The 25,385-nt window shown below is 42.9% G+C and overlaps 1 protein-coding gene across 1 annotated transcript in view; it reads left to right on the top strand.

Annotated features, from left to right (window-relative positions):
• Positions 1-25,385, top strand: part of BACH2 (BTB domain and CNC homolog 2) — a 180,930-nt gene that overhangs the window by 39,797 nt on the left and 115,748 nt on the right. The window contains exon 3 of the mRNA XM_059469637.1: positions 3,193-3,279. The gene's annotated coding sequence lies outside the window, so the exon portion shown is untranslated. The remainder of the gene's footprint in view (positions 1-3,192; positions 3,280-25,385) is intronic.

Below are 25,385 nucleotides of genomic sequence, written 5' to 3'. Positions count from 1 at the left end.
GACACTTGCTGGTAGTTTAAGAATTTATGAGGATTTATCCTGTGGTTTGTTGATGGGATTCGGTTGGCTGAAATGCTTTTTGATGGATGCACAGGAATTCTCAGGTGTGGATAAAAACACTTGGCGATATTCAATCAAAGAGGATAGAGAAGAAAGATTGTGAAGTGAGGAGGACATGGGGAGTTGTCTGGCTTCTTTTTATTTACAAGGTGTCATATTTAACAAGGACTTACAGCTTCACCCGTAGTCTTGTGTGTTTTTAGCACTGCTAGACCAAACTGCCATGTTGGCTACGCTTGAAGGGTTTCCCCAATGCTTCCGTTGAATGCAACATGGGTCAGCTTCCTTGCATCACAGCCACCTCACTGTTTGCCCAAGTGGTGTTTCTGAAAGTGCACATCCTTTTCAGCAGCCCATGGTCACAGTACGGAGCGCTGGAACCAGTCTATGAAGCTATCTCTTCCTGTCCAGGACTTCTTTTGTGTTAGAGTCTTGCTGTAGCCAGGAGTGTTTGAGACATGCTTCTGCTGACAGTTTTCTGCTCTGCACTCCTGAGGATTGGATGTAGGGCAGTTTGGAGGGTTCCTCACAGTGGCACTCCCTATTTACAGTCAGTGAATTCATTAGCGCCTGAATTATTTACCTTAAAGAATTCAAGTCCTGAATTATTTACCTTTAAGATCTGTCTTTCTGTGTTGTGCATTTGGTTGACTGTGGACCTGTGCTCTGCTATAAGCTATTAATGTCTAAGGTAGCATAATATCCAAGGAAGTTTCAGCTATTTACTGGTAATTTTATTTTCATACATAAATACATTGCAACATTACAGCTGATCTTTAAGGTCCCTTCTGATCCAAAGCATTCTATGAGTCTCTAAGTTCAGAGTGACACTCTGGTATAAAATGGATTTGTGCAAATCTTGTAAATGCATGGACAGTTTTTGAGTATTTCATCACACTCTTCTCTTTCTGCAAGTCGCCTGCATGCTGCCAGCTGTAGCTGCAAACCCTGGGCAAACTCCCTATTCAGCATCTTGTTTTTTCCCTGCTGTCCCATATTTGGCCCATATTTTTATTTATGGCATGGTACTCAAAGCCTACTGAAGAAGTTTGTAATTTCCTCACTATCTTACTCCATTTACCAGTGTCAGGCTTCAGGATTTGACAGATGATTTGGGAAGCCCCACTTTGCAGGAAGAGACTTAAGAGGACAAAGGATCCTGAGGATGTTGCAGCCTTGCTGCTGAGATGTCTCTATACTCCCTAGTGTTTCGTATACTGGAAATACAGTTCCCTTCTGCTGTGACTGTTCATTACATTTAGTTGAGAGAAGCCAGGTTTTCAGGTTGGTTAGGAATTCACTGTTAATGGCCACTTGAGGGATACTGAGTTTAAATGACTGGTGTGGAGCTTCATTGGAGCTGTGTGGCAGCTCTCCAAGGCACAGCTCATCTGCCTGGATGCTGAGAGGGTGGCAGGGAGTGTCAGGGTGGCTGCCATCCTTGCTGCCAACAGCTGTTAGAGTTGTCATGCACTCTTGCCCTGAAGCCTGGTGCACAGCTCAGGTACATCCCTTGTGCCAAGAGTGAAGGCAGCTGCAGCACGCAGCGCTCGCCTGCCACATTTCCCTCCCTCCCTCCTCAGGGGTGAGTGCTTGAACTCATCAGCCTTCTCTCCTCAACATACCTGTGGTGCACCAAGACTTTGCAGGAAGCAAACAAATTGTGCTCTGGCATAATACAGTCTTGGACATGGTTCTTCAGCAGTGCTGCAGCTGTACAGCCAGCAGGCAGTTAGTTCTCCATGCCTAACCCCAGTTCTTGCTCTCTCCCCATCCAACCCTCCAATTTTCTGTCCCCATTAAATGAATTTTCTTGTTCTGACATGTTTTTCCCTGCCATCCTCTGGCCCAGATCTTGGCTGCTCCGTTTTGAGCATAGATGACTCCAGGATGCAGTGGGGAGGTCACCTGGATCAGGAGACCCTCCTTGCTTGGGAGGGGGCCCTACCCTCATTGGCAGCAGATGCCAGAGGCAATGGTCACTTCTATTCTGCTCTGCCCTGCACTAGACTGTGTTCATTGTGTTGTGTGGCATCAGGCCAAACCCAGGTTTAAACTCTGTTCCAGAGATTGCGAGAATTTTGTCTTTCCAGCTGATTTTTTGAGAATGTCTCAGTCACACTGCTGTGACCAAAATCTTGCAGCAAAACTTTCTGTCAGTCATCCATGTCAACAATGGGTAGAGTATGCCAAAAGCCTGAGCCCTGAAATGCAGGAAGGGTATGGCAGCCATATCCCCCAGCCTGTGCTCTCTGTTTGGGTTTAATTGTGTATGCCCTTGTGAAGGTAGGCAAGGGACCATGAACACATGGTTGAGTTGCATCTCTTTTTTCAGAGAAAGCAATGAAATACTAATGGCATTTCCAGTACTGAAAATCCAGTTTCCTTTACTGAGCATGTGTCTTCTGTCCATTCAGAGAGGTTGTGGGTGGGGGGACTGAGGTTGTGTCTTCAGCTGGATTTCTACCATATGGGCTTTTTTCTTCCTTATTTAAATATCTTCTATGAAGTATATTGGCAGGAGAATTTGACACTAAAGCTTAAAGCTACTAATATGGGAAGCAAGGAGTAAACACAGACTAAAAGACCCTTTTGAGAATTTTAGGTGGAATCGCTACTTAAATCATGTTGTAGGTACAGAGTATGGAGAAACTTTATGATTAAGTAATCTACTGTCTGTGCAATTTTGCAAGTTTTATTTATTTTTACATCACTGCTGTGGTTATTAGTGGCAAGTATTTGCTGTTGATACTGAAAGAAATTTAATGAGCTTTCTCTCCCTCTGTATTTCTGCTTTTGGTGGCACTGTCTGCTTGGCATTGGTCCCGGTGCTGCCAGGCAGGATGGCCTGGGAAGAGGGCAGAGGATTTGGACATAGGAGAGTTGTGTTCTTCTGTGTAGCTCTACAAGTGGAGGGCTGTGGTATCTCATCTGCCTCTCCAAACTGGTATCTGTTGCTTCTGTTTGATCGATGAGTAATTTTGGGGAAAAAACTTTTTCTTGTTTAATATTTTTATGAGATGAGGCAGAAAACAAAAGACCTGAATATCTACTGCAAAACTGCTATAATGCAAATAATAGATAATTGCTTGCAGTTAATCAATTATCTCTTTTGTTTTGTTTTTCACACAGAGCAATGAGGCAAGAGAGAAGTTTTTAAAAACAGAAAAATGTGATTGCATAAACATCGTTGTTGGCAGGAGGACTCAGTGGATTCAGGTAATAATGTGACACCACTTTTTATTATGCTTTAAAAACTGGCTGGGTTTCAGGCTGCCAGTGGCCCTTTGTTCAGGGGCTGAGGAGTAGAGGAAGGTGACAAGGAGAAGAGGAAGGTATAACAAGCCCCAGTAGCTGGCTGTTAATTCATTCAGACCAGAGGAGAGGGTGTGGGTAATCCCACAGTGCTGGGGAGTGATGCTGGGGCTGCAGTAGCTTCCTGCTTTATGTCAGGCTGTTGTATCTGAGACTGGGTTTTTTGTTTTGTTGGGGTTTTTTACGGGCTTTTTTTAACCCTAGGAGATTCTCTCCTTCAACCTCTTACAGCTTCGTCGATGTAGGCGGGGAAGCTCCATGTCTGTTTCATGGAAGAAGGTCAAATGATCAGCAGTCCCTTCAGACTGCAGAACCCTGAATCTGCAAATATTTCCCTTGAATTCCCCCTTTAAAAGGATTTCTGGATGAGAGCAGATCATTATCTGCTGAAAGACCCACACCTAGACCTTTACTGCTTTAGAGAACGACTGCCAATTGTTTTCTGTGTGAGAAGACAATTTCTCATTGCATGGTTGTAGGAAACCTAATGTGTGATATTTAAGCATACTAATGTTTGCAACATATTATCTTGAATTAATGGACTTTAACATATTTAAATCCCCTTTTGTAGGAAAAGTAAATTCCTAGCTAAAATGCATCTCTTATAGTTTAAATCATTTTAATTATTTCCCTCACTGAAGAGGAGTGCAGAATGAAGGCAGGGGGAGTGTACAGTGCTAATTGCACTCCACATTTGTAATTGGGAGCAGATCCTATCCTCAATCTTCTTAGGCAATCCTAGTGAAGTCATCAGGCTTTTCACAAGCATATGGTTTTCCCCACGCCTGTTTGATTCTGGGATAAGGGCCTACGGTGTGCTTTTTCTTTCACTGATTTCTCATACGGAGGAAGTTTGAAAAATATGCATCATCTTTTCCAATGTAGGTTTCTAGCAACAGTTGAAGAAGTTGTTGAAGAAGTTCTGCAGTATTTTATTGAGATCAGCAAAGCTTTTATTGCTTTAGACTGAGCTGTTTCTAACTGGCAAGTGCATTTTCTTCATTAGGTGCAAGGTGAGGAAAAAAGCAGTTGTGGCTTTGCATTGCTGTAGTCATGACCAAGAAGGACATTTAAAAAGCATATGAATGGGTGTGGATTTAATATTTCCTAAAACCAGCTTTTTTTAGTATTAAATTGCATATTCCAGGAAGCTAGTTGCTGTATCAACATTGGTATAATGACACATTATTTTAAAAAATCAATATCCAGTCATAGAAACAAGTCCTGGTGTAAGCAGTTGGGTGCTTACAGCTGTGATTTGTATGTATTTGCAAATGTAATGGGCTTTTTTTTTCCCTTGTAGCACTGGTAACTTGGATAAACACAGTATGTGTGACTCATTGCAGAATATAAACTTACTTTAAAGGAGCAAGTGTTGGATTTGCTGAATATCCTATTGCTTGCATCCCTGAATACTTTCTTGCAATAGGTCATGATTAATCTTAAATTGGCCAGCCTGAGGGGAAAATTACTGCTGATGTCCCATAGGTACTTCAGAAACAAACGGAATGATGGAAGTGCTTTAAAAACATAAATAGTAGTTAGAATTCATAAAGTCGTAAAACAAACATATGGTACAAGGCCTTCTAAAATACAACACTTGAAAGCTTTTTTTATCGTTTCAGAAAGAGCTTGTTTAGTTATCACAGGAAAAGTAAATATTTTCATTCCTTTTTCTTCAGCACACTCTCATTCCATTTATCTTTCTCTTTTTCCTTTTGTACTTCTTTTTTGTCCCCCCAGAGCGTTCTTATTTTGGTGGGATGGGGACCAACACCTGATGTCCATAGAAAGCCCTGCATGAGAACAGGAGATAAAACTGCTATTGGTCCTCCTGTTGTTAGGTACATCCTTGAAGTCCTTTTGCAGTGTCGGCACAGAGTTGATGTAATCCAAACTGAGCACTCGCTGTGCGCATGTGTGCGTGAGCGAGACGTGATGGACACTGCAGCGGCTCCTGGGCCACTCGAGAGCACACTGATGTTTTAATGTGATACATCGGTGATGGGGGATGCAGTCCCTCTGAGTGTGTGTGTTCACACACGTGTGTAGGCGTGTGAGATCTCAGAGGGAAGCACGAGACAGCTCTTCTGCTGCACCTTTGGTGGGGTGGTTGTGGTCTCCACTGCTTCGAGCCATTAGTGGGACAGGAAGGTGAAGTTGCTGCTGGAAAGGGGTGGAAGGAGGAAGATGGGGAGCAGAGGAGTGGGGAGCCGGGTGGGGACCAGGGGCCAGGGAGGAAGACACAGCTCCAGAGGGAAATACTCTGTGCTTTGCAGTTGCTTGTGTGGATAGAAACCAGATGGTGCGCTGGAACACCCGCTCGCTTGGGCGGCGGCGGAGCCAAACATATGGTTAATGGTTAGGAGAAAGAGCTTTTCGAGCCAGGGCTTTGCTGACTGCCTCACATTACAGATTGTTGCAGTGTGTCATTACATTGCCAAACTAAGTGCTTAATACCCGCTGCGGGCGCTGGGCAGGCATTTGCAGGAAGGATGCAGAGGCTCCCTGGTCAGGGCGGGAGGCTGACATCACGTACGGCCCCCTGCCACACCCCCCACACCCCCTTTCCCCTCTGGAAACCCCAGTAATCTCCCCATTTACAAGCCCAAATCTACAGCAGGCAGTTTTCCTGCTCTGAGTGTCTTTAAGGCATTTATATCCAACAGCGTGTGGTTATTTTTGCCTTTTTTTGTGCGTTTTTTTTTTTTTTTTTTTTTTTTGGTCCTCAAGCAGCCGAGTTCACTGAGGCTGCAGTACCACACTTACATGTCCGGCATCCGAAGTTCCTGCTCTGGGATCTTTGGGCGACACCAGACCCCATGTTATCTAAGGAACTGCTGAGCTCATTCATCTCCTTTTCACGGCCCGCTTCCTTTTATTTTTAGCCAAATCCGTCAGGCCTGACAGGCGGGTAATTTGAGCCAGAGAAAGGGCAAAGCTCCAGGTCCTTTCCACAAAGCAATTCTTCTCCTCCCTCCTGGGAAGGCTCCAAACTTGGCCTGCTCCAGGCAGATGGATTTGTTGAGTCATGTGAGATCATTTACACAAAAACACAGCGAGGCAGTGAAAAGGAAAAAAAAAAGGGAAAGAAAAAAGAGAAAAAGGTGGGGGGGGGAAGGGGTGGGAGAGCATGCACTGCCGGGGCTGCTGTGAGCGTAGGAAATGTGCTGCGAGGCAGCTAGACAGAGGAATGCAGCAGATTCATTCTTGTATAAGGTAATGTCTCGTTTACAGTACAGGGTGGAGTCAGCACGGAGGAGAAATCTTTCGAAAACAGATTACTCATTTAAAACAAAAATTCTCCTTAAAATAAATGATAATAATAAAAAAGAAATAATAAAACACGCAAAACAACAACGCGAGCGGCGCACACGGGCGCGCAACAAAGGCGGCGTTGTTGACAGCACCGGATTACAGTAGCGGTAAACTCCGGGCTGGGAGGTTGCTGGAAAATGAGTTTGCTCCGTGATGCAACTGGAGTTTGCTTTGTCTGGCCGCCAGTGCAGGGGAGACTGCGAGCCCAGCAGCAGCAGGGCACGCTTTGCTCCATCCAGGGATGGTTTCAGACAGCGGGGAGGGATGGAGCGAGCAGTTAGGGATCCTGAGCAGTCAGGCTGGGGGGGCATCATTAACAGCAAAAATGAGGGGGGTATGCATGGAGGGGGTGGGAGAGAACCTCTTCTTGCTTTGGTTTTGAGCTGGTTGTGGCATCATCTTTGTTGCACCAAGGAGTAAATTGCATTTATTCAGTTGAATGTGAATTTTGTTTTCGCTTGCAACCTAAGCTAACCCCAGCATGTTGGGTTTTGGTTTTTTAAGTGGGTGGTAAGAGAGAACATGAAACTTGGAGCTTTTCAGATCTTGTTACATCCTAGAGAATTAGGTTGGGTTAATTTATGCAGTGTTCTAACAAGATGCGTTCAAACCTTTAAATAGACTGTATTTAAGTATTGTTAATATAACTCCCAGTTACTCCAGTTTTCTTAGCAAGCCAGTGTCTAAATGTTACTGTTTTGTCCCAGTGGTGATTAAAAATTAAGAATAGAAGTAGAAACTGGAACTGGAAATTGGTGGGAAACATGCAATAAAACAAGTCCAATGCAAAGTATTTCCTAAAATTCTCAGCAACAGTTAAGGAACTTGGGGGAGCATGTAAACAACGATTTGTATTTTAACATGACGTGTTCTCCTGCTGAGTAGTATCTTCTGCATTGCTGACTCCACAGTAATGTCTGTTGAGGTGCTTTCCTCTGGGGAGGGGAGGGTTTGTCTGGAGCTTGCCTCCCTCTAACTTGACCTTGTCTTTCCCTTTTTCTCCTCCTGCTGCTTTTTTACACTTGTGTCTGAAAGACGGCTGGCTTTCCCAGCCCGCTCGCTCTGCTGGGCTGAGCCGCTGAGCACAGCACATTCAGTGTGGGGAGGGCCTTCCCTTCTGGGCTTGGAGCTTTCTCACTCGGTGGAAACCTTTTGTCTTGTCTGTCCCTTGATGAGGCCACCTCGTTACTTATGTACAAGGAGCTCTTGGCAACATCCCAAGTCCCAGCTGGGGTCCTGCAGGGCACAAACCCCCCATCAGCTGATGTCTGGTGTGAGGATCAGCAGAGGGACAGAGCTGTGAAGATGAGCAGTACAGCCAGGCTTGGGACCTAGATGGTGCAGTAAGCTGTGGCCGTAGCAGAGCAGCCTTTAATAGGGAATGGCTGTCGATTGCTCTGAGATCCTTGGAAAGGTTCTGGAGAAGAACAGCACTGTTATTTATTCTGTTTGCATAGTTACTGTAACTTTCTTTCCCTTTTTCCCCAAAAACCTAATCATCCTACATTTTCTGTTGCTGTGAGCAACATTTCCTGTTGTTACCCAGAGCTGCAATTCCAGTTAAATTCTCACTTTGTAAAGCTAATCTCTCAGCAGTGGGTGTGGGATTTCCAGAAGAAAATGCATTTGTGAAGAGCTAGTTTTTAAGATTTTTGTCTTAGTGACCATTCTAAACTATTTTAAACTATTCACATTCATTATTGGTTGAAAGCTCTAGCTTCGTCTCTATTTATGGCACTTAGAAGACTGGTAGGTCTTTCATTCCCCCTACGGAGTGCCCCAGTCCTCAACGTCTCCTTTTTCCGCTTCAAAGATGCCACATGTGTTGCTTTTTGCATCTGTACGTCAGACAAGCAGCCCGACTAGGCAGGTTTCGGGAACTGTTTATGACCTGTCTATCGGGAAAATCAGCCTTGCTCTTCCTTCCCCCTCTTTCACAGCCGCTCAACTTCCTCTCCTTCTTCTAAAAGTGTGTTGATGCTATCAGCCCCCTAATTCTTTTATCTCACTTCTCCTATCATTTCCATTCTCTGTCTGTCTCATGATTAGACTAGAAATTTCTCTGCTGCTGCTGGCCTCTTCCCTCCTGGCACGTACTGTGGCGCTGCCTCCTTTGGGATCTGAGAGGGATGAGTATGGAGTTCATACGTGTTGAATCATGTCTTGTGGTTGGCATCAGTTTGCAAAGGTAGAGGACATTGTCTATGGCAATTTTTCTTTCAATTAGTTGATTTAAACTACCAAGTCTCTTTCTCCTACGTTGGAGGATGAGCAGGATGTCCACACCAAGGCTTGGGAAGGGAGGCACTGAGAACCTCCTGCTGAGGTGGCTCAACTTCCTTATGTTGTGACAAGGAGAGAGGTGCTAGGAGAGAGGTAACCCTCTATGTTTGATGTCACATTATCCTTTCGATGGGACAGGATAGTGATTCTCTCCCTTGGAAAACTTAGGCAAACTTTATAGTACTGTGCAGTGATATCTAAGGTGAATGGCCCAAGCGTCCATTTATGGGACTTAGGAAATAACCTCAAAATAAATAAATCCCTAGCCTTCCTTCCCCCTAACAGAAAATTATAGAAGTTATAGTGTAGTGGTGGCAATTTCCTCTTTGTCATGTGTTCATTCAAAGGACATTTCAGGGGAGAGACAAGATTTATTCTAAACAGTTCAATCTAAGTAAATTTTTCTCATCCAGCAATGAATTGATGCAGCAGTGAAGTGCAGGATTGTTTGTAATGTATTTGAAACCTAGCTGTTTTCTGGATGCAGCCCAATCCCATTAACTGCGATTTCCCTGCTTCCTTTTTCCTCCTGTTGAGCCTTCTGGATAGTGGCTTTTCTTAACAGCTTGTTTGTAGAATCTGCTCCAAAATCTCCCAGTGGCTTCACTCTGCTCAAAGCAAGGGAAACTCTGGGAGCAGCTTATTATCTGCTTATCATCCAGTTTCCATTTCTGTTAGAAAGTCTCCATCGGCCATAGACCAAACAAGCTTAAATCTCTTTGCCTTCCATATGATCAAGCACAGCGGAGGTAAAAGTTCTTTTGGAGATTAAATTTTTGGTTTAAGGTAAAGGTTTGTTAAGTGATACATCAATCTAGATAGCATTTGTGTACAAAATTGCCTTCTTGAATTTCCTTGGAGCATCCTTAGGGAACCTTAAAAGTTGTCTGAAAGTTGCTAGCGAGTATGCTCAAGCACCCTCTGAGTGCCTTTGCAGTATCTGGTTTTCAAGTCTGTGTTAAAAAATACAAAGTTGTTTTAAGGCTCTGTTCATTTCATTAGCTTTTCACTGATAGCTCCTGTAGCATTACTAACTGCTAATGTGATCCTTTAGTTTATTGCCCTGATTTTGTTATAAATTAAATTGGTGTCAGTGAAAGTCACTTCTGATCAGATGCTGTAGAAATGTCTTTTTTTTAACCTCTTTGCAGCTTTTGTACAATTAATGGGAACATACTGTTGTTTCTTGATAAGTTCATTCATGTTTAATAGCTATTTGTGAGCCATATTTGGCTTTTAAGTGGATGTATCACAGCTCTTGAAGCATTTTGGTGGCTAAATAGCTGGGATTAGACATTCCAATTGCTCTTGCCAATTGTTTTCCAGTGTTCGTACTGAACTCTGTGTGTTACAAAAATATTTTTAGTTATAGCCTTGTCGGATTTGTTTAAGGAGAAGAAATGTCCTCATTTTTCAGAGAAGTTTATCTGGGAGTGAGTGGAATTATATTAATGTTTTTTTCTCACTTGATCAAATTTTAAGTGCCAAGATGAAAGGCCCACTCTTACTTGCAAAAATAAGACTTGCTTTTGCAGGAGTGGAGCAATTTATCTTCTGTATCTGCTTCACTAATTGCAGCCTGTAAAGACCCTAAAGAGTCCTGCTAGTCAACAATTTCCTAACCACAACCAGGGAAAAATCAGATTTAAAATGCACTTAACTGATCCTCCGTTCCACATTTTAATACCTCTTGATTACTGTGGTCACAGCATAAATAAATACATTTGATTGCTTACTGGATCATGCAAGTGTTGGATGCCTTCCTCCCTCATCACAATAGTCCTTGGATCAAAGATAACTGCTGTCATAAAGTCCCAAGCTGTTGAGTAGGTAAAAGGGAATACCATACATGGGAAAATAAACCAGCACCCACAAGGTAGCTTCTTACTACAAAGTAATGAGATTTCTATTACAAAATTCAGCTTGTTTTCTATTTGAATACTTTTAAAAATTAATAATAAAATACTGAAAAATAAACTTGTTGTGCATTCTGGGAGAATGGCATGGGATAATTAACATGGGATATCTGTCTATTTGGTTTTGAGTTGATTGCTAATTGGTTTCCACATTCTAGTACCATGAATGGATTTGAAGCCCTTGTGGTGGGCTTGGACTAGTCTGGACCAGCTCAGACTCATTGCTGCCCTTCTCCATGCTGTTCACTGTGGTTAACGGTGTCCAGAAGAATGGCAGAACCCAGATAGTTATGAATAAAGAATTCTCCTCCTGGGATGCCCTGCTTAGACACAAGCATCAGTGCAGCCCTTTTTGCAGCAGTGATGTCGTCGGCAGTGGGACTGCGTGGGAGGACGCCGTGGGTAGCACTGCACTGCTGAGGGTACGGGTGGCACAGCCAGACCCGCTCCGATGGCTTTGTGAGAGCGAGAGGTTAAAAGGACAAGGGTAAACCACGGTCTGAAACAGACTCTTGCATGGGGCAGGTCTGTTCTTGGGTGACACTCATTTGGTTGTGCAGCTCAAGTGCAGCAGGAGTTTCACCCCTGCGCACAGGCTGACAATCACACGCTCAATGGGAAGTTACTTTTCTGCTGGGTTTTGGCCCCAGTGAGTGTTGTCATTGGACATAACAGAAAATTAAGGGGCAGAGGTTTGTGGGGTATTATAGCCTGTTCACCATTTAAAATAAATCTTCTGTGATTAATTCTCTGTGGGGCAAAAGGAGAGAGGGGTTTGCACTCTAAACTCTGGAGAATTTTTAGTATTTAATGCTAATTTTAACCCTGAAGCATTAGTGAATTAAGTAGAGCTCCAAGTGCTGGAGTTAGCCTTCAACAGGAAACACTGGATAGCATTGCTGAAGGAGTGATGATAGCAGGGAGTTCCCATATGCATGCAGTGGCATTTTTATGAGAACTAAAGGTTAGTATTTCCAAACACAAGTGGAAATACTCGTGAGTTGGTGACACATATTTTGGTTTTCAGTACAGTAGGTGGCAGGAGAGACAAAGTCACAGTTTGGCTGGGGTGGCTGCTGGTCCACCTGCCATCGTAACAAATGATGATCTACGCCCAGTACTGTGGAATAAATGTGGCATTGTATTGCCAGGTGCTTTTGTGAGGTCTGTCCTCTGCTGTGATCAACACAATGCCATAACAAGACAGGAACATTGGATATTGCAATGTCCCTGTGTTAAATGCCACAACGTGTACTTGTCGTGTTTTTGTACAATGTCTTCTGGCACACGTCAGGGACCAGAGGTTTTGTGGCAGCCTATGCCAGTCCCAGTTACAACCACTCATTGTCTTTCTCTTCCTACCTTGTCCTTGGCCAGGACTTGCCCCATTCCCTCTTGTGCCAGTGGTGGTGCTGATGAAGCTGACCATAATCTGCTTGGTGGGGTAAAGCCAGTCATCAGCAAACTAAGCTAAAGACAGGGCTGGACTTTGTACAGCTCAGCAGAAGCATTTCACCTCATGGTTGTGAAAACAGTGTTGAGGTAAAGAAGTAAGCAATAGGAAAAGGGACTGACAAATTCAGGCAATGGAGTGCACCCTTGATCCCCCCTATCAAACAGGATGGATGACAGTGAAGTAGACACCAGCAACTTCTCTAAGCCAACAGCTGATAGACTTCAGGGCTTCTGATCTGCTGTTGCATAAAATAGCCTTAAATGCCTGAAAAACTTTTTGAGTACATAAAAGTCTTTCCTAATGGTGAGGCAAGCTGAAGTGAAATTAGTGGCATTTCCCGTTTGTCTCTTAGACATATGTCTCCTTCTTTAGGTGAAAGGGACATTCCTCATGCCACTTCAGTGAAGGTGAACAGATTGTTTCCTTTCTTATTTATGGGAGGTTTGGTCTCCCAGTGCCCCCAAGGACAAAATCTGCTCTGGTGCATGTGTAACTTAAGCAATGTCAATGAGATTGTAAAACAGAGAAGGTGATTTGGCTCTGGGTTTGTAACTGGAGAAAGGAAGAGCTTTTGTCCATTGATTTATAGGGAAATTAGTGCATGGCTAAAATATGCCCACCTGTTTGCTGTGCTTTTTTCCTGAGGATTGTTCCCTGAAGGACTTCTGGTCCTGGTGGAAGTAACTTCATTGTGCAGCCCTGCCTTAGAGCCAAGAAGAGCCCATAGTATATGACTCATACTTGTCAGAAGAATCTTTAGTATACATACAAACTTCCAGTGATGGCTTTAGTCCTCCCTTTATCTGTATTTTGACATAAAATTTGAATTCTGGCATATCAAAACATGCATGTATGATGGCCTAAATTTTGCATCTTCATAAATGAAGATGTCTTCATAAGATGTTCATAAGATGTCAAGCCCTTTTGCTCAGCTCCATTACTTATATTCTGTTTCTGTGACCACTGGTTTTGTAAGATTGTTCTCAGTGTTTTTTCAGTAAATTAATGCTGATTTTTTCATTGAAGGTTGACTGAACATTGAACTGGGTTTGAAGCTGTAAAACTGTTAGTGTAACATACTAGCAAGAACAAGATATCTTTTGTGTTTGCTGGAGAGCCTGACTGCCCCATAGAAAGAACCTGAGCACTTCATACTGATGAAAAATGAGGGCAGGAACACGGTGATTTATTGAAGGTCATGGAGGAAACCCGAAAGGTTGAGACCTAGGTCTCTTCTACCCCACCCCAGGAAGCTGAATTCTGTGATTTCTAGAAGGGTGAAGTTTACTTCCTCTTCCCCTGAGAATGTGAGACTCTTCCCATTGGAAAAATATTTGTTCTTGTCACGGCAGGTACAGACACACATTACAAATTTAGAACCAAGTTTGACTCATTGCCACAAAACCAAGCACATTTAGAGAGTAGCTAGCCAAAGCTGTATTGTGCAAAATGAACAGGGGAAATGGCCTGAGGGGCACAAAAACCAGTTAGTAACTGCTCTGTTGTGGCTTTGCCCAACTCTCTGAGTTGTATCTGGACCAGAGGAGGGACCTGGGCATGCACTGCGTTTAGGCAGCTTTTGGACTGCTCCATCCTTTGCACCCAGGACAGGTTTTTTCTCACAGAAAAGCCATTTCTAAAGAATGGGACCTTCTTGGCCAAATTTTCCTTGAATGGGCTAGTATCTTGCAGATATTAGTATGCTGACAAAAACACTGTGGCTGCAAATAGTTAATTGGTTCTGTAACCAGGTTTAACTGTAGAGGGCTCTGCTTGGTGAATAGGATCAGGAAGGAGTTCCTATTATTTTAAATCACAAGCCGTTTGAGGCTAATTATGAAAAACATGCCAAGTTGAAATACTCATTCTTTTAAATGAATTTCCATAAGCAGCTCATAGACAGGTTTATGCTGCACTGAAAGAAGTCTGACTGCACTTTAATGTTGATACCTGGATTGGTGATTAGGAAAAGATTGTTAAACAACTGGAGTTTAAATACCAGTACAGCTTCATTGTAATAATTTCCCCAAAGGCACATTGGTAATTCTGCTAAATAGAGAGTTTAATAGACTTCAATAATGTGTACTTGGGAGACCCTATACACAAAGGAATAATGCATAAAACATTCATTATTGTAAACTGCTACCTTTGCATGTAGAGGGGAATCTGTTGGAAGAAATTGATTGTTGTGTTGAGCGTGGCAATGTGTCAGAGGGTGTTAGCAGAGAGAAGTCATTGTCACCCCCTTACCTAATTCACCTGCTGTGGTTGAAGTTGCATCATTTTATTCAACAGTGAATGAATTATTTGAAGTAGACATTAGTTTATTTTTTTAGAAGTCCTTTGAAAGCTGGTGGGCCGTGGTGGTTCACAGGGCTTTGTTTTCTTTGTTATGCTGATTTAGTGTCAAGAGAAGAGGTACCTGGTAGGAAGCATAGCATAACCCCATTAAAAAAATACATCAAAACATTGACATTAGAACAACACAAAGCAACTTTAGCAAGTGGCTCTAAGTGAGTTTAGTGTTGTATTTTGATTTCTTTTCACTGCACTGCTGCTGATGGCCCTGATGGAGAACAGGTGAGAAGGAAGGAGCAGATGCTTTTGGTAGTACAGTAAGGCATTTATCTCTTTTAATGAGGTAACATCATTAGTGCTGACAAAGTGCTGCAAATCCATACTGTAATGGACTGCTGCTGTTTTTTAGTAGTGCACACAGGCTGTTGTATTCCTGAGCATTTGAATCTGCTGAATCACAGGCCAGGCTTTATCTCCTGTCTGATGCTGGGTAGCATTTTTGGTGGTTTATTTTTATTTTGTTCGTGTTGGTTTGTTTCTTTGGTTTTAACAATTTTATTTCCTGTTCCCTCCCCTTCCCCTCACCAGTCCACCTTTGCCTTTAATGTCTGGGAACTGAAGCACTCCAGGATATGTATTGGGGCAGGCAGAAGTGCACCCATTTTCCCAGTATAGGAGTTGATTGAAATGCCATGTCTGTTGCAGTGCAAGGACCTTCTTTATAACTGGGAAGAGGGAGGTTGGCCATAAGTCTTTGAGCCTGATTTCTTTTGTCTAAGATGGGTAGAGGTTTTGGGTTGGGTGTTGTTGGTTTTGGTTGTTTGTTTTTTTGGGGTTTTTTTGGTTTTTTTTGCTTTGCCCTCTGCCTGTTTCCTTTAGAGCAGTGGCATAATGTCAGCCACACTAACCGTGTCAGCCAGTCACACTGATGTTCAGTAACAAAAGGCTGCCGCAAAAGGGAGAGAGGTGGCTCTGGCACTGGACAAGGAGCAGCAGCAGTTGGAGGGAAATCTGCACGTTAGAGCATTCCTCTGTACAAAATTTGTCACTGTAAACGTCGTGTGCACAGTTGTATTCAAAGTGTCAAGGGAAGAAATGAGATGTGTGTCAATAGATATGTGTCCTTTCGGTCTCACTTTTCAGATGGTAAGCGTTACAGCACATGACTATAATAGTATGAAAATAAAAAAAACTTCAACAAGATAAATCTAAATTTTAAAAAGCTGGAAGGTTTTAATAATGTCTCTGTTAAAAATTACTTAATAACCCCAGAACTCCCATCAAAGACTCCACTACAAACAGGCAACATAACCTAGACATTTGAGGTACGCTGTGTGTTTATCAGAGAGCCACAGAAGTGTCACTTGGGCATCCGTGCTGATTCCAGGAAGAGAGCCTGTCGGTAAAAAAGATTCATACGAATAGATCACGCACACAACAAAAAAAAGTGGTTCCTCTTTCTTTTTTTTATCTGCATGCCCCTCCCATCCTGGGCTTCCCAACACCTGCTTGTGCTGAAAGAACATAAACAGAATTATAAGATTCCTCAGCATTAACTGTTGCCTGACAGTCCCAGCTAAGGACTGCATAGTTATCCCACTTTTCCTCTTCATTGTTTGTCTTGCTCTCTGCCACACATCCAATGAGCCTCTGCAGCATCCTCAGATGGACCTCCATGTTTTTTGTGCTTTGCCATGAACCAAAAATCAGTTGTGTTCACCAGAGTTGAAATGAATCCAGAGTTGGGGGTCTCTCATTGCCCACCCCTGTTATGTTACTCTCACACCAAGTGGGGGGACATCACTGAGGGCCAAAAAATTCACATCTACCACATAATAGCCCATACTGAAGTATTATCAAGAAGCCATACCATTGAGTGTACATTTGGGTCAGGACAGCATAAAGCTCCATTAATACTTGTAATTTTTATTTAATTTATTTGTTTAATGCTGCAGAGATCCAAGGCTATGCTTCAGTGATGCCCAGTCAGCATTCCCCACTGCTGAACTGAAAGCATCATTCTGCAAAGCAACAATCTCACTGGTGGCTTATTGCTTCCTCATGCTCCTGACTGTCTTGAACTGGCAGAAAGTTATGGCCAGCAGGTTAAAGAAAAGGTATTGTCTTGGGAAAGCTTTAGGGCTTTTAGAGCTTTTAGATCTTTTTTGGTTTTACACACACACTGACACCCTATTGCTTCTATAAATCATCATTTCTACAGCACATACCAAAGATTTTCAGTGCTGTCTTATTCCAACAGTGAAACCAGAGTTCAATTGCCTCTCTTCCAAGGTTGGGATTACAAAAACTTTACACCATCTCACCCTCCTCTCTTGCTGCAGGCACTCTGGTCCAATAAATAAATACTTGGCCAAGTTTTAGTACCCTTTACCCCTTTAACTAAAACCAAATGCCTTATGCTTTGTTAAAGGCAAGTCATGCCTACTTCTGTTGCTCCTGCCAGCAGTTGCTCAACCAGCTTGGCCTCTCAGGGACTGATTAATTTTTAGTGACTCTGAAACAGTTACCAATCCTTTCTGTGATTGATGTATGAAAAGAAAGTAACATTGTCCAGGGTTCTTAGGAAGAGAAAATAGCTGGTCATACCTTTTCTCAAAACTACATATGACTCAACCTTGCTCTCATTTCTCTAACAAAACTGGACTGAAAGTGCTGTGATGGAGGGCAAAGGGATAGGATGGAAGGATTTGACAAATAAGCAGGTGATAGTATGACAGGCTTCTGTCCTTTTTTATTTCCTTTTTTGTGGCCAGTTTATTAAAAATATTTAGCACTTGGCACCACTTCTCAAGAGGAGAAAGTGCTGGTCCGCTTGTCAGTACTGTTTCAGGGCAGATTTAGAGGTGATGCAGCCCCAGGCTTGATGCTTCTTTCTCATAGGAAATACAGGGCAAAGCCGTGATAGAGAAGGGCTGCTCGTCAGCAACTGCAGCACTGGTGGGCCAAAGTGTGTTTGCCTGGCTTTCCTGGGTGGTCGACTGGCTCGTATGCAGCACATGGAAATGGATCTTCTGGAATGTGAAGCCATGCCTTCTGCATTTCTCCCACAAGTATTTTATAGTTTTGACTGGCATGTGCAAAGGAAATGGAGAATAATAGAAGAAAAAAATTATATAACACTTCAGCTGTGCTTCTTTTCCATACCAAGGTTTTGCCTTTTAGGTAAAAAGACCAGTCTTGTGTTGTTGCAGAAGTCTTTTTGAAAGTTCAGCAAAGAGTTCTTTTGGTGAATGAGTAAGGGGGGGATTTCTTACTCCTGAAACTTATCTCCAGTTTAGATAGTGGATGTGCTCAGAGAAATGGAATCTGATTTCTGATTTTGCAGAAATGGATTGTGAAGGGACCTTGAGTGTTTGGAGATTTTCTTGTTTTTCTTTCCTTTTTAGTAAAGATGTTATAAACCAGTAAGTATCCAGACTTTTGTAAGTCTCACACGTGAAGAGGAGGATGCTCTCTCAGTGTGGCTGCCATCTGCTAACTTGCTTAGTGGTCATGGCTCGCAACACTTGGTGTAATGTAGAAGTAGCATATCTTTTAGACAGGTCCTTGCCAGCAGGACTCATTTCTCCCTCAGGTTCAGCTGAAGAGCATGGGAAAGACAGCCTGCAGCTGTAGAAGTTGTCCTTTCAGAGTCCCTGGAAGATCCAACTTTGGCCCAACTGTGAATCAGCCATTTAAGGCTGAGGATCCTCTGTACTGCCAGAGAAGTTGCCTCCCTGTAACAAACGAAAGGATCTTTGCCTTGGATGTGAGAGTTTAAAAACACACAATCATGCAGGAGGGGCACTGCAGCAGTACATATGTTAGAACAGTAGTGCTAGAGTGCAGGGGGTGAATGCATGTGTGAGTCAAATAGAAATGTTTGCTTTTCCCCCAGTTCTGCCTTCTGAGGTAGCTTCGTTCTCTAAGGACATGGTCCGGCTTTTGTGAGGAATGCCTGAGGGCTCAAGTCACTTAGCTTCTGAGCTTTGTAAATCTAGGTATAAATGTGCTGTTGTTTGCAAGGAGCCTTCCAGTTCTCTGGTGGGAATATGTGTAAAAGGTATACATGTGAAAAGTACCCCTTCCTTTGCAGTGGCTTTCAGATTAAAGATCTGCTTTGTTGACTCAATGGCTCCTTAGCCTGCTTTGTCAGCACTGAACATGCACTGAGATGCTTCCAGCCTCCAGCTGGCTTACAGCTCTTGGTTTCATTTAGCAAGAGCAATCTGTAATCCAGGGGTGTACAGGTAAGTGAGCTCTTGAGAGGTTTGTGGAAAAGGAACGATGCATTCAGCATGATACTTGGAGAAGGTGAATTTTCTGACAGTTTCCCATTGTGTCAAACTATTCTGTTTTGAAAATTGTGCCTTCCAGTTATCCTCTCAGCCGAGCAAGGCAGTTCTCTTGGAGGGGCCCAAAAAGTGTACACTTAATTGCTTTGCAAATGTTGTGAAGTCTTGGAATGCAATCTAGCCATTGCTCATTAACTAGCTGAACCTATTAAACCTGGACAGCAAGCAGGGCTGAGTTGTCTGCCCTTGATTGCAGGCAGCTAATGGAGCTGTGGGAGCAAGCTGTGACTGCAGAGTGGAATTGGCAGTAGACTCCCAGCAACCCTCCCTGTTTTGAACTTGCCCTACACTCCATTTAGACTTCTGGCTTTGAGACAGATGATTTCAGAGCAGTGAGGAGGGGGGAAGGTGGAGTGTGGAAAACATTGTCTTCCCAGCTATGTTAGCTTTGATCAGAAGTTAAAAACAAATCAGAATTTGAATGGTACTGGTAATTTGACATTCAAACCTGCAGAAGCAGAGGGATTTTTCATCTGGCCGTGGTTGGCTTTGATTACTGATTGGTACTCAGGCAGATGGTTCCATTGCACAACAATTAACAAAAAAAAATTGCCTAAACAATGTGACTTGGCATCTCCTCGGTGGTTTTTTGCTCAGAGGGAATCAGCTGATCTTACAAAGCCCATATAGAGATGGTTTGGAACACACGAAGCACATCCTGTCTTGCAAAACAGCATGGTAGTGTTTTCTTGCATCTTCACACCACTCTAGCAGCACAGGAGAAAGCAAAAATCAATAATTGTTGAGATTTTGGTGTGGTTTTTTTTTTTTTTTTTTTTTTTTTTTTTTTTTTGTAGTAGCTTGAAATAAAATAAGGATAGTTGGGATTTGCCCAGGAAACTTGAAGTGTTTAACCTTTTAAACAGCTCCTCAACTGGAGATGGACACAGCCCTCGCTAAGTAGTGTTTACCTCTAGAGCACTCTTGGCACTGTGCCGGAGCATTGTTTCAGATGAGCTTGTGCTGCTGCCTGAATCACCAGGATCTCATCCTTCAGCACTCACATGCCTCCCATCCAGTTGTACTTTGTGCCCAGCCTTATTTACCTGGTGGGTTTTGCCAAGATCACAGCTTGGTGGTGTGGCCTTGGGCCCAGTCAGACCATCTGTCAAGAAGAAGGGGAGGAGAAGGTAGTGGTTTTGACATGTTGCTTGAAGAAGCACATGTCCAAATGTGCTTTGAAATCTTTGTTCTACTTGCTTGTTCAATACTTTCAAGGTGCTGCGTGTTGTAGAATATTTTTCTGTTGTGCTGCCTTACTTTCCCTGTTGTGGAGACATCGTTTCATTTCTAGTCTGGATTCGTACATTTTGTTTGTGCTGCTGGCAGATCCTATCAACACCCACTTTTCACTGATATTTAAACTTTAAAAGATAAAATAAAAATCTTTGGTGTCATGGAACACTGACTTGCTTGTAAAATAGTTCTATATACCAGAGATGCTATTTAAAAATATTGTAGGAGTCTAGTAATACATTAGCATTTTATGCATTTCACTGTGAGCAGTCCCAAAGTGCTTAAACTGTCGTGCACACATGCAGCCCTGTGGAGATGCAGTTCTCAGGACAGGGGCTGTAAACCAGCCCCTGCATTTGCTGATGGAGGGATGGGTGCAAACAGCTTCAAGCAAAGTAGCCAGAATAAACTGCCTGCCTGGGGAAAATGCCATGTTTAGGTTTACAGCTCCTGGGAGCCCAGCTCGGGATGCTGTCAGAGGTGCCCCCCTGGGATCACAATGCTGTGTATGGACCGGGACCCCCTCAGCCTGAGTTGCCGTGGGTTTTGTCACAGCCTCAGGTGCAGCCCCCGACCAGCACTTGAGGCTGGATATTTGAGCAAGTGTCCTCACGGGCTCTGTGTTAAGAACTTGTTGCCTTTAGCACTCTCCAGAGGACTAACAGCAGGTAGCTCCTTTGTTTGTCAGCAGCCAGGATGGAGCTCTGCAGCCGCAGGCCGGGCTGGGCGCGGTTGCCTTGCGGAGCGTGCGGGCAGGCCGCTGCCACTGTCCCTTGGTGGCCGAGGATTCCTGACATGATGCCACAGTGCTTGTGTCCCTGTGTGTGCAAAACACGTTTCTCTGCGTCATCCTAGGTATCCTTCAGCCTGTTTTATGTTTGTGTCCCTTAGAAACCAATGTGTGAGTTGATCTCAGATAAGCTATTCTAGACATAGCTCAGCAGAGGGGAGATGCAGAGCTGTAGTGTGAGGACAGAAAAAAACATTTTCAGATTATTTTGAGACAGCAGTTACATCATTCTGGGAAATTCAGCCTTGCAGAAGCTAATAAAAGTAAAATTCAAGCTCTTATAAAGTTAAACAGAACTAATACCACAGTGTGTTTTCTGGTTATCATTTCAAAACCTTTGTGACATTTTCTCTGAATGTTCCCATACAGGCGCAGTTATTCACGTGTGAGAATCTCAGGAGCAGCTGGGTGGGGGGGAACAGCAACCTCACTGGTGTGTAAGAGAGCTCCATCTTCCAAAAAGAATTACATTGTGACCAGCTGTGATGTCACAGTTCAGGGTTCAGCGAGTTGTCAGCAGCCACTGTCTGATGTTTCTAACCAAGCATCATAACCTGTGCTCCTTTTTAATTCTTTAAAGAAAATTAAACAAATAATTATTTCAGTTTTAAAATATGTCGTGTCTAAAGACAAAAATAAAAAAGGAAAATGTCCCCACTATTTTATTTTCATTTGGCATGACTGTTAGACGGAAGGAACCTTTTGAAATATTGAGTGGGGAAGTAATTAATCTTGGGAGTGTGAGATGGGTTATAATCTTAATGTCATTTTACAATGACTAAAATAGGCCAATTTTGCCCTTCACTAATCCATGTAAATGTAAATCCCTTTGGTTGAACAGTGTTGTATGGATGAAAATAAGAAATGCTGCAGCCTATATTTTGGGATCTCCTTGCTTACAGTGTAAAAGCTTACAGAGCACATGGATGAAGCATGGATGAAGCAGCCCTCCCTCTTGTACACTAGAACACTGCTACCAAGTGCTGGCACAAGCCAGAGCATCACCTGCAGCTGTTGCTTTTTTCAGATGTAGCAGGTGAAGCACAAACTCTGTCATTTCTCTAGATTCAGCCGAATATGTTATGTGCAGTTTGCCAGTATGTTTATAGCAAAAAGGCTAAGAGCAGAAAATATTTCTAGGCATAGTAAAACCTGCTTTAAAAGAAATGAGAGGCTTTAAAAGCTTATACAAATCTTGAAAGACACAAAAGGGCTGGACTTATCATTGCCATTTCAGTCAAATTTAGAACCTCCACCTACTTAAACAGGAACACGTTTAGGTCAGCGTTTTGTGCTTGGCAAAGTCGTCTCCCTAATCTCCTTTGGAGCGTTTCTGACTGTGATTTAGGTGTAGGGGGGAGGGAAGTGCTTCCAGGCTGAGACTTGTAGCTAAATTGTCATACCAAGATAATCTGTTGATTACCACTGAAGTGGTAAGATTGATAGGCACTGAATTCTGAAATCTGCTGTTCACTGTGTGCTTGTGCACAGTTATTCATTTGGAAGCATTCAACCTAGGTATCCAAAACCTTGTGAGTTTTAAACCATTTTCCCAAACCATAGCAGCAAATTCTAGTTGCTTGGGTTGATCTTGCTTTGTTTGTGTGTTTCAGCAAGATTCAGAGAGGTTGTGTCAGTTGATCTATATGCAGTTTCTTGCATTTGTCAAGTAAGTGGAGCAGAAATACGGTTTCCTCCTTTCTCCACCCCTTCTTTCATTTAATGAAATGGGAAATGTTGAAGCTACTGGAAACCTTGATGTGAGATTTCTAAATGCAGTGATGCTGTGTCTTAAATTTGGGTCCTGTAAGCAAATTACAAACATCAGGAGCTCCTGTACAGCTGATCTTCAGTGCTGTTGTTTTATGAAGTTGATTAGGAATAAGTGATCAGACTAATATATATTTTAAAACAGGTGATGAAAAGTTCTTTCCTGGCAGATGATATTAGTGGTAAATGTGTTGGTAAACCTCTCCATTATTATAAAGGATCCTGATTTTGAGTCTGCTGACAGAGGAGTTGGGATAATGGGAGATGGCATTGCAATTTAGGATATCTTTAACCAGCATCTTGGGAGCAGAGGCTCCAAGCCGACTGTAGCTGGTGCAGCTGTGATTGTGGTGTGCACGTGGGCGTCTCGTAAGTGAGATGAGTCTCCTGGGATTTCACGTTGGCGCTCTGTCTTCCATGAAAGCCCCATGTGCTCACCCACGTTGATATGTACGGCTGTCGCCTACCTGCTAATGAACAACGAAACAAAAATGTTCTGCAAGGAAGTCTTCCCTTGGCATTCTTTCCCCAAGTATCTCTTCTTCTGCCTGCTCAACAGGTGCTAAAATGGATTACAAGAGAGTTACAGAGGTGGAGGAGTTTAACTAAGGTGAAGGTGGCCCTGTGTGCTCCCTGGGGTTGTCACATGTCTCAAAATTCTGGCTTTTGGGAACAGGGATTGGAGCTCATTCCTGTTTGAGCTGATGCTTCAGTTCTTGCCTTTCCATGCCTGCACTTAATAAAATCAAAAGCTGAGAACAAACCCAGTCTTGATGGGTTTGACGGCAGCTCCGCTTATCTACAAATATTATTAAAACACACTCCATCAAAGAGGTGTAATTATCAGGATATAGAAACAAAACTGCTGCAGTCATGCACAGAATTGTTGTCTAGCCATTAGGAGGCTAAGCAAAGAAAATCAGGTATCACAAAACTGAAATTCATAATCAAAGCAAATGAAGCAATATTGTCATTACTTGGGGCAACAGAAGCTAGCTGTCCTCTTGGGAATCTGAAAGAGTCATTTCAGTCTTCCTTCAGATTTCTCCTTGCTTCCTTTGAGACCAACTAGCCACAGATTTTTCACACACCTGTATATACTCAGACACCTGCCTTTGGCTTGTAAAAAACTACACTGGAAGTTCTTTCCTGGACACTTGGTGTAGGGAGTTAGTGCAGACAGGTACCAGCCATGTCCTGTATCATCCTGCTGGTCACTCTTTCTCAACAGGAGGTAACTCCACAATGTGATGGCCCAGGCTGTCTTGGGGTGTCACTTATGTCATTTTAAAGTCTGGATTTGAACAAGTGGATTCCAGCCTCTTTCTGTTTCAGAAACACAAGTCATTTTTTTATGCTTTGTACTTTCAAAAAAAGTGTATTTTCTAGGGAGAAATTATGTACCAGATAACCATAGATGGCAAAAATTGCATATTTTTTCTCGAAGTTATACAGTGAAACAGTACTTCAACCACCAAATTTTAATTAAAATCACCTTACAGACACTAATTGTAGTATATACAGCTTTTATGTGTATATAAGCTGAAGCACAAAGTAGTTGCTTGGGGTTATACAAGAAAGTTTTTAACACAGCCCAGGTCCCTTGTTGTTTGCTTTCCATAGCTGTTTGTTTATTACAGTGTGTTAAACATGAAGAGGTAAAATGCAGATGCTTTGTCTTTTTTAAAGCGCGCTATATATTAGTTACACTTGCTCAGACTGTATTTATACTACTTGAGAGCTTGTTATCTGCAAATACCATTAAGACATCTCTGGTTTTTATGTTCTTCTGAACATACCTTCTTTGTCTTCCCTGTTTCTGTCTCATGTTATGATTAAAAGACTGCCACTCACTTCCCCATATCTCAGAAATAGCATTTTTTGGTCTCATTCTTTAACCAGAAAACTCTATTTTACCCCAAACCGCAGTTTTTCGTTCTTCCCTCTCCCCATCCCCAGCTCCCACCCCATTTGGCTGGTGCCAAAGATGACAGCCTCAGTGCAGATGACCTCCATGCACTGACCTAATCCATTGTCCATCCTGTAGATTTTCAGAGCAGTCCCTAACATCCTCATTTGGCTTCTTCATCTCTCATTTGGTCAATAGTTACCCACTACAGTTTTGCTGTGGAAAAGTGATTTAGCAGGTCCCAGGTACTGGCCCCTGGGTTAAATTTCCTTCCTCTCTGTAGAATGTGTCTCCCTGAAAGACCAGGCTTTTTGCAAGGATGAGCAGCTGTTCTTTTCAACACTGCTGGCCCATTTTGGCTCTCCCTCAAACCTGACTTTTGAATGTTACTATTTCAGGTCTGGGGCTTGACCATTTGAGTGCAAAGTCTGCTCTTGCCTTACAGTTTAGGGTACCCAAACTGTACCAAAGTCAGGTTCAAAATTACTGTGTCACATGGGGCTAAAGTGTAGCTACATCTCTCATGCAAGGCAGTAAAAATGATTGGCAAAATTCTTTTAATTCTCCATCTGCTGAACCAAATAGTACCGTAAGTGTGGAAGAATATGAGCTAGTTCAGTAGCCAAAAAAAAAAAAAAAAAAAAAAAAAAAAAAATTTCTCTTGGGCTCTGGTAGGTGT

Source organism: Ammospiza nelsoni, chromosome 3 (assembly GCF_027579445.1).
Source record: "Ammospiza nelsoni isolate bAmmNel1 chromosome 3, bAmmNel1.pri, whole genome shotgun sequence".
Taxonomy (NCBI): Eukaryota; Metazoa; Chordata; class Aves; order Passeriformes; family Passerellidae; genus Ammospiza; species Ammospiza nelsoni.
This window is presented reverse-complemented; position numbering and strand designations above follow the sequence as displayed.